At 46.0% G+C, this 10896-nt stretch overlaps 1 long non-coding RNA gene across 2 annotated transcripts; it reads left to right on the top strand.

Moving 5' to 3' along the window:
• Positions 1 to 904: 904 nt before the first annotated feature.
• LOC122234178 lies at positions 905 to 7166 on the top strand. 2 transcript variants are annotated; one of them, XR_006211950.1, is made up of 4 exons: positions 905 to 1012; positions 5835 to 6240; positions 6713 to 6823; positions 6900 to 7166. It is a non-coding gene; the product is annotated as an uncharacterized LOC122234178 (long non-coding RNA). The 2 variants fall into 2 exon arrangements; XR_006211951.1 differs by lacking the exon at positions 5835 to 6240.
• The last annotated feature ends 3730 nt before the right edge of the window (positions 7167 to 10896 follow it).

A 10896-nucleotide genomic window follows, 5' to 3' on the forward strand; every position in this document is an offset into this window, starting at 1 on the left:
GCCCTGCTGCCCTGCACCAAGATACTTCCCTCCGGGAGTTGTTTTGTGTCGTCGAGACACCTGGACATTTGTGACCTCACTCAGTACCCTCTTTCTTATTTAAAATCACTAAGAAGTAAGATTCTTGGGGTCAGTTACGAGGCTCCAGACCTCTTCCTAGGTCTAGGTGTTTTATATTTGGTCTCAGGCTCTCCCGGGGTAGGTTTGCCCGTTAGGTATAAGTACATCTCAAATATCACATGGGGACATACTTATACTAAAAACGTTTTTATTGATTATCTGAAATTCAAACTTAACTGAGTATCTTGTATTTTTGTTTGTTAAATCAGATAGCCCTACTTGGGGATTTTCCTCGCTGGTGTTTTGGTTGGCTGCCCTACATCCCTAACGTGGAGAGAGGTCAGCACGGTTTCTGGAGCTGGTTCCTCACAGGAGTATTCTAAAGCTCCAGAGTAGATGGAAGGAGGGGGGGGGGATGTCAATGAGAATACAAGTCTCCTATTTCTTATAAAGATAATTAGAACCATTCTCAAAGTAGCTGTCCATGGCTGCCCAAAAGAACAGAAGAATAAGCCTTTTGGAAGTTTTGTGTTTTTTTTCAGACTTAAATGTAGTATTTTAGCTCGTGTGTGCCCGTGTGTGTGTTTGTGTGTGTGTGTGCATGAGTGTGTGCGTTAGGAGAGCAAGGGCTGTGGGAGGGATACAATTAGTGGCTTCTGTACATCTGGGCTGTGTTGATGGGTCCTATGAACTATGTGATTTATAACATACATGCCTTTCATTTTTGTATAAACATGTAGAATGTTTAGCCAAATGGTTGAACCGTTTGGGACAATTGCTTGAAACATTCCAAGTTCTTTTTGCTTTGTTAACTTTTTTCTGAGTTACTGAAAGTTCTAATTCACTCATGAATGGGTGAGATTCAGGGGAGGAGGAATCCAACACAGGAGGGAGCGTATTTGTGTTTCAGAATTTGCCAAGGGAACCACCGGACGAGCCCGGCTAGGCTTTTGTGAGTGTTATGTGAGGGGAGGCTGATAAAAATTATTAGTATTACTTATAATCCATGAGACGTGGTAAAATTACTGTCTTAAAGGAGGTTTATTAAGAGAGTCCGGTTTATAGACGATGTTTCCCACTGAGTCAGATCATCATCCACTGGGCCTGCGAGTGAGTAGGGTCGGCTAAGTGAGAAAGCTCTTTAGAAAATTGTGTGTGTGTGTGTGTGTGTGTGTGTGTGTGTGTGATATTGCTCTAGGAGGTGGTAAAACAACACCCAAGGAGGGACCCTCAGGATGGAGTAGTCCCTTGCTGACTCATCTGAGGAGGAAGTGCGTTAGGTTCTTACTGCTTTCCAAGTGGTTGTTTTCTTTGATTTGCAAAGCCGCGGAGACATAGAATTTAATATTCGTTCCATCAGTAAGTTCTCATCCAAGTTCCCCCCAATAAATGAATGAATAAGTAAATAAATCAGTAACTGAGGTCACAATTTCTTAATTAAGTCCTACAGGAGACGGCTAGGAAGTATTGTACCTAAATTCTATTTCTAATCTACATTTGGAGTGGCTCCGTGCTGTTTCAGCGGCACAGAGCCTGTCCCTTTCTAAAGCAAGCATGAGCTCCTCTGCCTTTTAATTCTAAGCTTCCCTCCCAGCCATCCAGGCACAAAGTTGCCAGCGTTGTTTGTAGCGTGGCAGGAAATCGGTGACGAACTCTGAGAAATTAAAGGAGCCGGGATTTCAGAGTAAAAAATATAATGGAAGCCACTCTTTGGCAGAAACTGTTCCCAACACACGGGCAGCAATCACGGGCCAACAATAATATAATTTGCATTTACCCCCTTTACCTGCAAGAAAAGTTAACTTTGTTTCCTCCCATTAATTACACTGACAAAGTATCCTGTTACGAATTCTGAATAGTTTGACTGAAAAAGATCCCCTTTTCCTAAATCCAACTGTAGCCAGCAGTTTTGGTCTGACTTTTGGGGGTGAGGCAGTCCAGTTAAGCGTCTAGGCAGGGCACAGGTCATCTGCGACACAGGCGGCCCCCGCCCCGTTTTAAGCTGTTTTCCTTAATTACCACGAGACGAGAGGGGCTCTCCCTCTGCCGGCAAAGTCTCGGTACCTGCTGGCTCGCTCCTTCCTTTCTTTCCCAGGAGGGCCCATCCTCTTTCTTCTCAAATCCTATTTAATTTTTGCATTTCCTGATTTTTATCTTGGGAAAACAAAAGCCAGCTGCAGTCACTTAAGGAAACAGCTGAAGGGTGCTGGCAGGTAGAGGTCTTGCAGGTTTCCAGTCTCAAATGGTGAGAACCCAAATGCGGCGTGTCAGGTTGCAGTCACTTCGGCACTTCTCAGCTCCCTTTCTTCTTCCTGCACACGCGCGCGCGCACACGCATACACACACACACGCACACACACGTGCACACGCACGTCCCTTTTTGCTCGCCTCCTGCCCAGGGTCCCCCTCACTTTCTACAGCTGTATTTCTAATCAGCAGAAGATACATCTTGCTTGGAGCCAACACGCCTTTTCTCCGCGCATTCTTAACCTCCTATCTTATGCATGGATCACTGGTTAGCTTAGAAATGCACAGACACAAAGGAGAAGCTGACATTCGATGGTTGACGGCCATAATGGCTGTTTATAAACCTAATCCATCACGTTTAGTGGACACCTCCATTTTTGTCCCTCTGAAAAGGTATAAATAATAAAATGGGATAGCTCCAGCTCGGAGGTGCCTTGGTAAATATTTTAACTATTTACAAGATCGCACCAATCACAAAAGAAGCATCTGTACCATCCACAGAAGGGCCCCTAGCCATTAAAGAAGACCCAGATGGTTGCTACCGTTCGACCAACAATAACATCTCTTGATGGGAGAGCTTTTGTGGCGTGGTTTACATTTTTTTTTTTTTTTTTTTTTTTTTACAAACCACATTGTGAATTTTCATATCACATCCTGAACTTGTCTTCCTTTTTCTCTGCCGGCCCCCAGCAACCTTTCTAAAGAAAATCTCCCTAAATAGCCTCCCCCTACGAAAAGAATGAGGCCTTGAAGGATCATGGCAAATGGATGTTTCAAAGCCCAATTCAGAGGCAAGTCTGTACAATTATAAACTGGGCCTTCTCCAAGTCCAAATATTGACATGGGCCCACTCATTCTGTGGGTAAACACCCCAGTTGAGCCCCGAATGCACCTTGCCATCTAAGACTGAGTGCGCAACTCTGGCTCATTCGGTTTCAATTTACCCTTTCCTGCCAGGCTTAGAGAAGAGTGCAGTGGGGCCCAAGGAACTCCAAGGGTGACCTTTGGAGTTAAAGGTATTTCTTCTTTTTGGACCCTGTGCCTGACTCTGGGGGGCAGGCCGGCAGCGAGGATAGCGTGTGGCTCTTGACATCTTTGGGCAAGTCAGATCGCTTTTTTGTTCTGAGTATGGAGCAAACGGAGAGAATTTGCAGCCCGTAGCTGCTTAGTAACTGCTGGGAACTTAGGTTGTTTCTAAAGCACCAGGAAACCCAGCTTTTTAGTGACACGGAGATGGCAAACAGAGAGCAGGAGAGCGGCGCCCGAGTCCGGAGCAGATCTGATTCTGAGTCTCAGCTGGGGGGGGGGGGGGGGGAGCCCACGGCAAACGCCTTCTCCACGCCGAGCTTCGGTTTCCAGGCTGTATCACCCGGGCACCAAGAGCACAAACCCCTGAGGGTGCCTGTGTGAATTACCCAAGATGATATATTTAAAGCAGGGAACTAAGCGCTCCATAAAGGTTGCTATAATTAATACTGACAAACCCATCACGGAGCGATCAAATCTTTTGAAACTAGAAGATGAGGCAGGCAGCAATTTCAAGGTTTCTGCAAACAGCATGGGTATTTGAAGTTTCCTTCCGGGGGTGGGGGCGGGGCTGGGGGTGGGGGACAGAAACCCCAAACCATGTGACCACCACTCTTCAGGTCTAAACGTTCATTTCTTTTCCAAAGGCTCTATTTAATTTCGGAGCTCCCACTTTCCAAATTTGGTCAATAAAATTAACAGCCTCCTTTTGAGTGGAACATCACACCTCCAAATGAGCTCAAGCTGGCGCAGGGATTGTCCTGCGGAATGTGAGATTTACATTTTACAGCTCCTCGCCAAGTAATGAATGAATCAGAGCTCGTAAACAAACGATCCTCGCTTCCCTTGTTCCGTGGACCCCGACGTGGGGTGTGTGCTGCAAAGAAAAATATTTATCCTGTTTGTGTGGCGCTGGGTCCCTGAATGGCCCACCAATAAAACAACATCATAAAGGGCATTTCACAGCTGAGCTCGCAATTTAATAAACAGATGCAAACAGAAGGGCTTGGAGGTCAACAATTAAAAATAAACCAGCCCGACGTTCTCCTTGGAATTCCCCTTCTCTATAAAGTAGAGAGGACCAGGCCCCCACAGCTGTGGCAGGGCTGGGGGAGGGGTGGGAAAGGAGCTCAGGAGGGCTGTACCTGTTCTCGGTGATTATTGCCACAACTCTCTCTCTAGCAAGAAAGGGCAACTTCCAGAGCAGATGAAATGCAACTCATGAGCCCAAAGAGGCCAGAAAACGGTACAGTGACCTTGGCTGGCTGCAAAGGCGGCCTGTCGATTTCTCTAGTTTCTGTGCCCAAGACCCTACGTGTTGGAGCAAAAGATCTGAAACGGTGGGGAAGCAAAGACCGGCTTCTGTGTGGTTGGTTTCGGAATGGGTTTTCCACTTAAATCCGAAAGTGTGTGTGTGTGTGTGTGTGTGTGTGTGATGTCTGAGAAGGAACGAAGGCACTGAGCAAAGGTCTGGAAAGTTGGTCACAGGCACCATTCTGTACCCACTTTGCCCCCTACCCTCTCTCAGCGCTGCTCAGATCAAGGCTGCCCACCACGTGGGCACACGTGTCAGCGCCATCTTGCCCACCACGCGGGCACACCTGTCAGCGCCATCTTGCCCACCACGCGGGCACACGTGTCAGCGCCATCTTGCCCACCCCACGGGCACACGTGTCAGCCCCATCTTGCCCACCACGCGGGCACATCTGTCAGCGCCATCTTGCCCCACTTGGCCTGTCACTTCAGGCTCAAATACCATCTCTCCCTGCCTCACTTTCTCTTAAGTTAAAGGCGGGTGGTGGGGGGGGGGGGGGTTGGTAAGAATAGTACCTGGTTGCTGGCTGAAAGTGTTGGCTGAGGATTGGTGAGGTCGTTGGTGTAAAGCTCTTAAGGCCGTGTTTGCAAACAGCAAGGCCTCAAAAGTCCTAGTTCTTTCTAATAGTATCTGTGCGGCCTCAGGGGCTCACGCTTTCTTCTGGCCCAGAGAATTCCACCGTGGCAGGTCTCACTCACCTACCTTGAGAATGTGCTGGAGGCCTGCAAGCCCCCCATTTTGACGGGCTCACCCTCACAAAGTCCCAAGTGCCTACCCAGCGAATGCGGACAGCCTCCCCACATTCCTCTGCTGATAAGAGGGGAAATGAAGGATGGGTCTAAAGATAACCATTTGCTCTGGGGGACAGACCTCCCATGAGGACCCATCTGGCGGTCAGGCAGGAGCACTGTGTCAAGTGCCCCCCCCCCCCCACCTCCGAGAGTCTTCGGTGGAATTATGGACCAAGAAGTTCGTTTTCTTCACACGTGAAGAGTAGCGACGGTGAGCTTGAGAAATCATTCAAGCACCCCGTATTCAGGTGGGCTTCCCAAATGTACCAGGGGCTCCCACGCTGTCTGGTGGCTCATCTTGGGCTGGGTTCTGGGTTCTTGGGGCTCCTCCCCTTGAATCATGTAGACTTGAGTGTAAGTCCCTCCTCTGCCTTTTTGTGTTTTTCTTCTTCAAGCAACGAGAACACGCGAGAAACACCTCCAGGGAACAGGATGGAGTCTTCCTCTCCTGTTTCTGGTGTCGAAGACAGATTTTCCTTCTCTGCAACTATTTATTTAGTATGAAGGAAAAACCCTCTCCTGTGCACTGTCTCATCTACTCCCCAGGACAGGCCTGAGTGGGGACTGTTGTTCCCTTGATGTCACCGAAGAGACAATGGAGGTTGTGACGCGTAGATCATCCCATCGCTGAAAAGAAGCAAAAGGGGACGGTTTTCATCCGTAATTCGTAGTTTTTCATTTTGAGCTAGGACTGAACTTTAAAAAAGCCAACTACAAGGAAATAAAAACAGTCATACAGAAAAAAAAAAAATTTAACTATAAATGCACAGTTGAACAAATCATCACAAAGCAGCTGCCTGCGTAAGTACAGTCCAGGTCAAGAGAGAGAAATCTGCATCCCTCTTTTGTTCCTTTCTGACCAGGACACCTAGAAGAGACTAACCACCATTCTGACTTTTCTGATCACTATTTTCTTCCTTTGTTTTATGTTTTTGCCACCTATGTGAGTATCTATAAACGATATAGTTGAGTTTGCTTCTTTTTTTTTAAATTTATTCATTTTTGAAAGAGAGAGAAAAAATGAGGAAGTGGGAGAGGGGCAGAGAGAGAGGGAGGCCCAGAACCCGAAACAGGCTCCAACCTCTGAGCTGTCAGCACCGAGCCCGACGCGGGGCTTGAACTCACGAACCATGAGATCGTGACCTGAGCCGAAGTTGGACCCTTAACCAACTGAGCCACCCAGGTGCCCCAAGCTTTCCTTCTTTTTGAACTTTACAAGATAGGTGCGTACTGTATTTATTCATTTGTGTTTTCTCCTTTTCTTTGGTACTAGGCTGATAAGATTCATCCATATTGCTGAGTGAAGCCATGGCACGTTCCTCCTCTTTATTCCTACAGTATACTCCATTTGGGGGCTGTATCCTGATTTATTCGTCCGCACTAGGTTGGTTGACATCTGAGCTGTTTCCAGTTTGGGGTATGTATGGTAGACTGCAAATATTCTTTACATCTGTCCCTAGGCGTGCCCTCTGCCAGACTTTGGCTAATTAAAAGAGGTGAAGGTACGCCAGGGGCGAGCCAACGCTTCAAGAAGCCTTGCATGTTTCCGTCTGCTCTCCTGTACCTCTGTCATCACCGTGAGAAGGTCGTGGGCATGGTAGGCTGCTCATGGAAAGAGCGTGATGAGAGATGTACCGAACAGAGTAAACTCAAAGAAGCATGAGCCCGACCAAGCTCAGCGAACTTGAGTGGATAAACAATAAATGCTTATTGTTGCATGATGCTGATATTTTTGTAGTTGTGTGTCATTCGGTGTCATTTAGCAACAGGTAAATGATACAAGCTTGTAAGCTTTGTGATAAATGTTCTTTTCTTTTTTAATGTTTATTTATTTTTAGAGAGACAGAGCATGAGCGGGGGAGGGGCAGAGAGAGAGGGCGACACAGAATCCGGAGCAGGCTCCAGGCTCCGAGCTGTCAGCACAGAGCCCGACAAGGGGTTCGAACCCACGAACTGGGAGATGGTGACCTGAGCCGGAGTCAGGTGCTTCACAGACTGAGCCACCCAGGCGCCCCTGTGATAAATGTTCTTATCAAAATCAGTCATTTTAATTCAGATTTCTCAAACTCCAAAGCCCGAGTTCATTCCATTTCACTGGACCTCAGTCTCTTTTTCTTTTTCTTTTGTATTTTCCCAGTAACATCAATGAAAAATGTCATCGAGAATTAAACATCAGACTCCTAGCTTAAGGGTCAAGATGCAAACATGTGTGGTTGCAACCACATGGATGGAGGTAGAGAGTATTCTGCTGAATGAAAGAAGTCAATCAGAAAAAGACAAATACCATATGATGTCGCTCATATGTGGAATTTAAGAAACAAAACAAGCAAGCAAAGGGAAAAACGATATGAGAGAGTGAGAGAGACAAATCAAGAAACTGACTTTTAGGGGAGTCTGGGTGGCTCGGTCATTTAAGCATCCGATTTCGGGTCGGGTCATGATCTCACGGTTTGTGGGTTCGAGCCCCGCCTTGGGCTCTGTGCTGACAGCTCGGAGCCTGGAGCCTGCCTCGGATTCTGTGTCTCCCTCTCTCTCTCTCTGTCCCTCCCCTCTTGTGCTCTCCCTCTCTCTCAGAAAGAAAGAAAGAAAGAAAGAAAGAAAGAAAGAAAGAAAAAGAAGAAACAGACTTTTAACTGTAGAGAACAGATGGTTACCAGACGGGAGGTGGGTGGGAGATGGGTGAAAAAGGTGGCAGGGATTAAGGAGGGCACTTGTCCTGGTGACCACTGGGTGATGAAACTTGTGAATTACTATACTGCACACCTGCAACTAATTTCACACTCTATGTTAACTAACTGCAATTAAATAAAAGCTTAAAACCATCCATGGCTTTATGAGCTTTCTACATATCTCTTTTGTCTTTATTCTAATCTATTTATTTCACTTGAGAAACTTCAGCTCTTCGAATCCCTTCTTGCCCACGACATCCTTTTTCCTTGCTCTCCTTTTTGAATCCTCTAGTGGAAATTATAGAAGGGTCAGACAGTAAAGGTATCCAGAGATCCAGATCAATATTTATTCTGGATCAGCGCGAATCCAGGGGTCTGAAACTGATGGCCCTTGGGACAAATTGGGTCCACAGACGTGTTTCGTTTAGCCTATAGAATGTTTTGTTTTTTTTTTTTTATATAAGAAAGCGTCATTTTATTTTATTTTTTTTAACATTTATTTATTTTTGAGACAGAGAGAGAGAGAGAGAGAGAGCATGAACAGGGGAGGGTCAGAGAAAGAGGGAGACATAGAATCTGAAACAGGCTCCAGGCTCCGAGCTGTCAGCACAGAGCCCGACGCGGGGCTCCAACCCACTGACCACGAGATCATGACCTGAGCTGAAGTCAGACGCTTAACCGACTGAGCCACCCGGGCGCCCCAAGCCTATAGAATGTTTTAAAAATTTGAGCCAACGTGAGGGGAAAAAAACCCCCACAGGATGTTATGCAAAAGTCTAGATTTTAAGCTTTTCTAGATTAATATTAGTAATATTTTGAGAATATTTAGTAACAATGGGCCTGCAGCCCTGCATGTGAAACAGGAATGAAGTTGGGGTGTTTGTCTCCTTCTGAGGGATACATGTCTCTAATTTGCCACAGTCTTTACTATTCCTTATTGCCCCCCAACTCTGAGACTGAGTGTTGGGTGCCATCATAAGAGCCATTATGATACGGTTTTCTAATGATGGAGGAATATTTTTCTGAACCCGTGTCTAACAAAAGGGGAACAATAAAAGACACTGAGAGTTCCAATTTATTTTTCTGGCCGTTAAGCCTCTTTGAATTTAAAATTTGTTTAAATGTTTATTTATTTTTGAAAGAGAGAGAGACAGAGTGTGAGCAGGGGAGGGGTCGAAGAGAGGGAGACACAGAATCTGAAGCAGGCTCCAGGCTCTGGGCTGGACACGGGGCTCAAACCCTCGAGCTGAGAGATCATGACCTGAGCCGAAGTCAGATGCCCAGTCGACTGAGTCATCCAGGTGCCCCCATTAAGGCTCTTTGAAAAGTCCCTCCCCAGTGGCCAATGTGCTATTAGATCTTGTCACTCAGTTCCCAGTGCTGAGACCTTCAAAGACTCCCCTTTATTGACCGAATAAAGTCCAGAGCCCCTAGCCTGACATTCAATTCCTTCATAGTTTCAATCCCACCTTCCTTTATAGCCATGTCTCCTAACCTACGTGCTGTGACCCATAGGCAGTAGAAACCCTGTTCATATATAAACTTCTGGATCTTCTGGATCCCCCTGTTGATTTCATATCCTCTTATTTGGGCCCTGCTTTTTCCTCCTCCTGAATGTCCATCTTTCTTGAATGCCATTTATTTCCCGTCCGTTCTGTTAAAATGCAGCCCCGTCGCTAAGGATTAAACTCTAAGTATGCCTTCCTTTCTGATGCCTTCTCGGGGCTCCACTGTCAGTATTCATGTCCGCATTTAAACACAATAAGAGTACAAAGAATGTTGAATGAATGTTAGAACCAGTGGCTTAGAGAACGAGGCCTTTCTGCTCACCATCTTTCTTTCCTCCTGGGAACCTCACTGCACTATTTTACCCCTTCAGCCATAGTTGGTTGTTTGGGATTGGACATCAGAGGCAACCTAGTCAATTATAGTTCTAATCTCCCGCTAGAGCTGGGTAGCTCCCAGATTGGGCACGTGGTCAGGGCTAAGCCAATCAGAATCCTTCCCTGGGACATTTTAGTCTATCGCTAAGCAAGATCAGCAATCTCTCGTCAGCGGTGAAAGCTGTAAGCTACAAAGCTGGAGATCTTGGTGGCCATGCTTCTCGCCATGCCAAAGAAGTCAGGCTACAGGTCATGAAAATTAAAAGAACAGGAAAAGAGAAGCTCAAACATAAAACAGAGAGTGATTCTGAATAGCATTCAAATCACTATTTGTTGTTTTCATTGTTCCTAAATTTAGGTCCCAAGGCCCCAGTTCACCACTGCGTGGAACTGGTGACTGTGGGCCTTCCAAAAACCCATATCTGAGTGTTAAACATAAACCTGGATACATAGAGTGGTTTAGAAATTATTTAGTGGAAAATAGGACATTCTAAAAAAGTGGCATAAGGTTCAGTTGAAGGCCATGGAAATTTTTATTTCAAGCTGTTGGAAATGGATATTAAAACTAAATGAAATAATTTTACTGGGGGGGAAAAAAAACCTTCCCTGAGCTTGGATGGCCAAACTTTCCTGGAATCCATGAGCCAGTATATCCCCTTTTGTGACTAACCTAGTCTGAATCGCATTTCTGTCACTTCCAAAGCAGTCCCGATGGATATAAGCAGAGTGTGGACACAGATATAAAGAGAACACATTGTGTATTTATTTAATCCTACAGATTCATGATGCTTGAAAGTTGAAAAATGAATAAGACACTTGTCAGTGAACTCACAAATAATTATGATTTCTTATTCACCTCTGTGTACTCAGCACCTGGCCCCATGACTGGCACAAAGTAAGATTTC

Source organism: Panthera tigris, chromosome E2 (assembly GCF_018350195.1).
Source record: "Panthera tigris isolate Pti1 chromosome E2, P.tigris_Pti1_mat1.1, whole genome shotgun sequence".
NCBI lineage: Eukaryota > Metazoa > Chordata > Mammalia > Carnivora > Felidae > Panthera > Panthera tigris.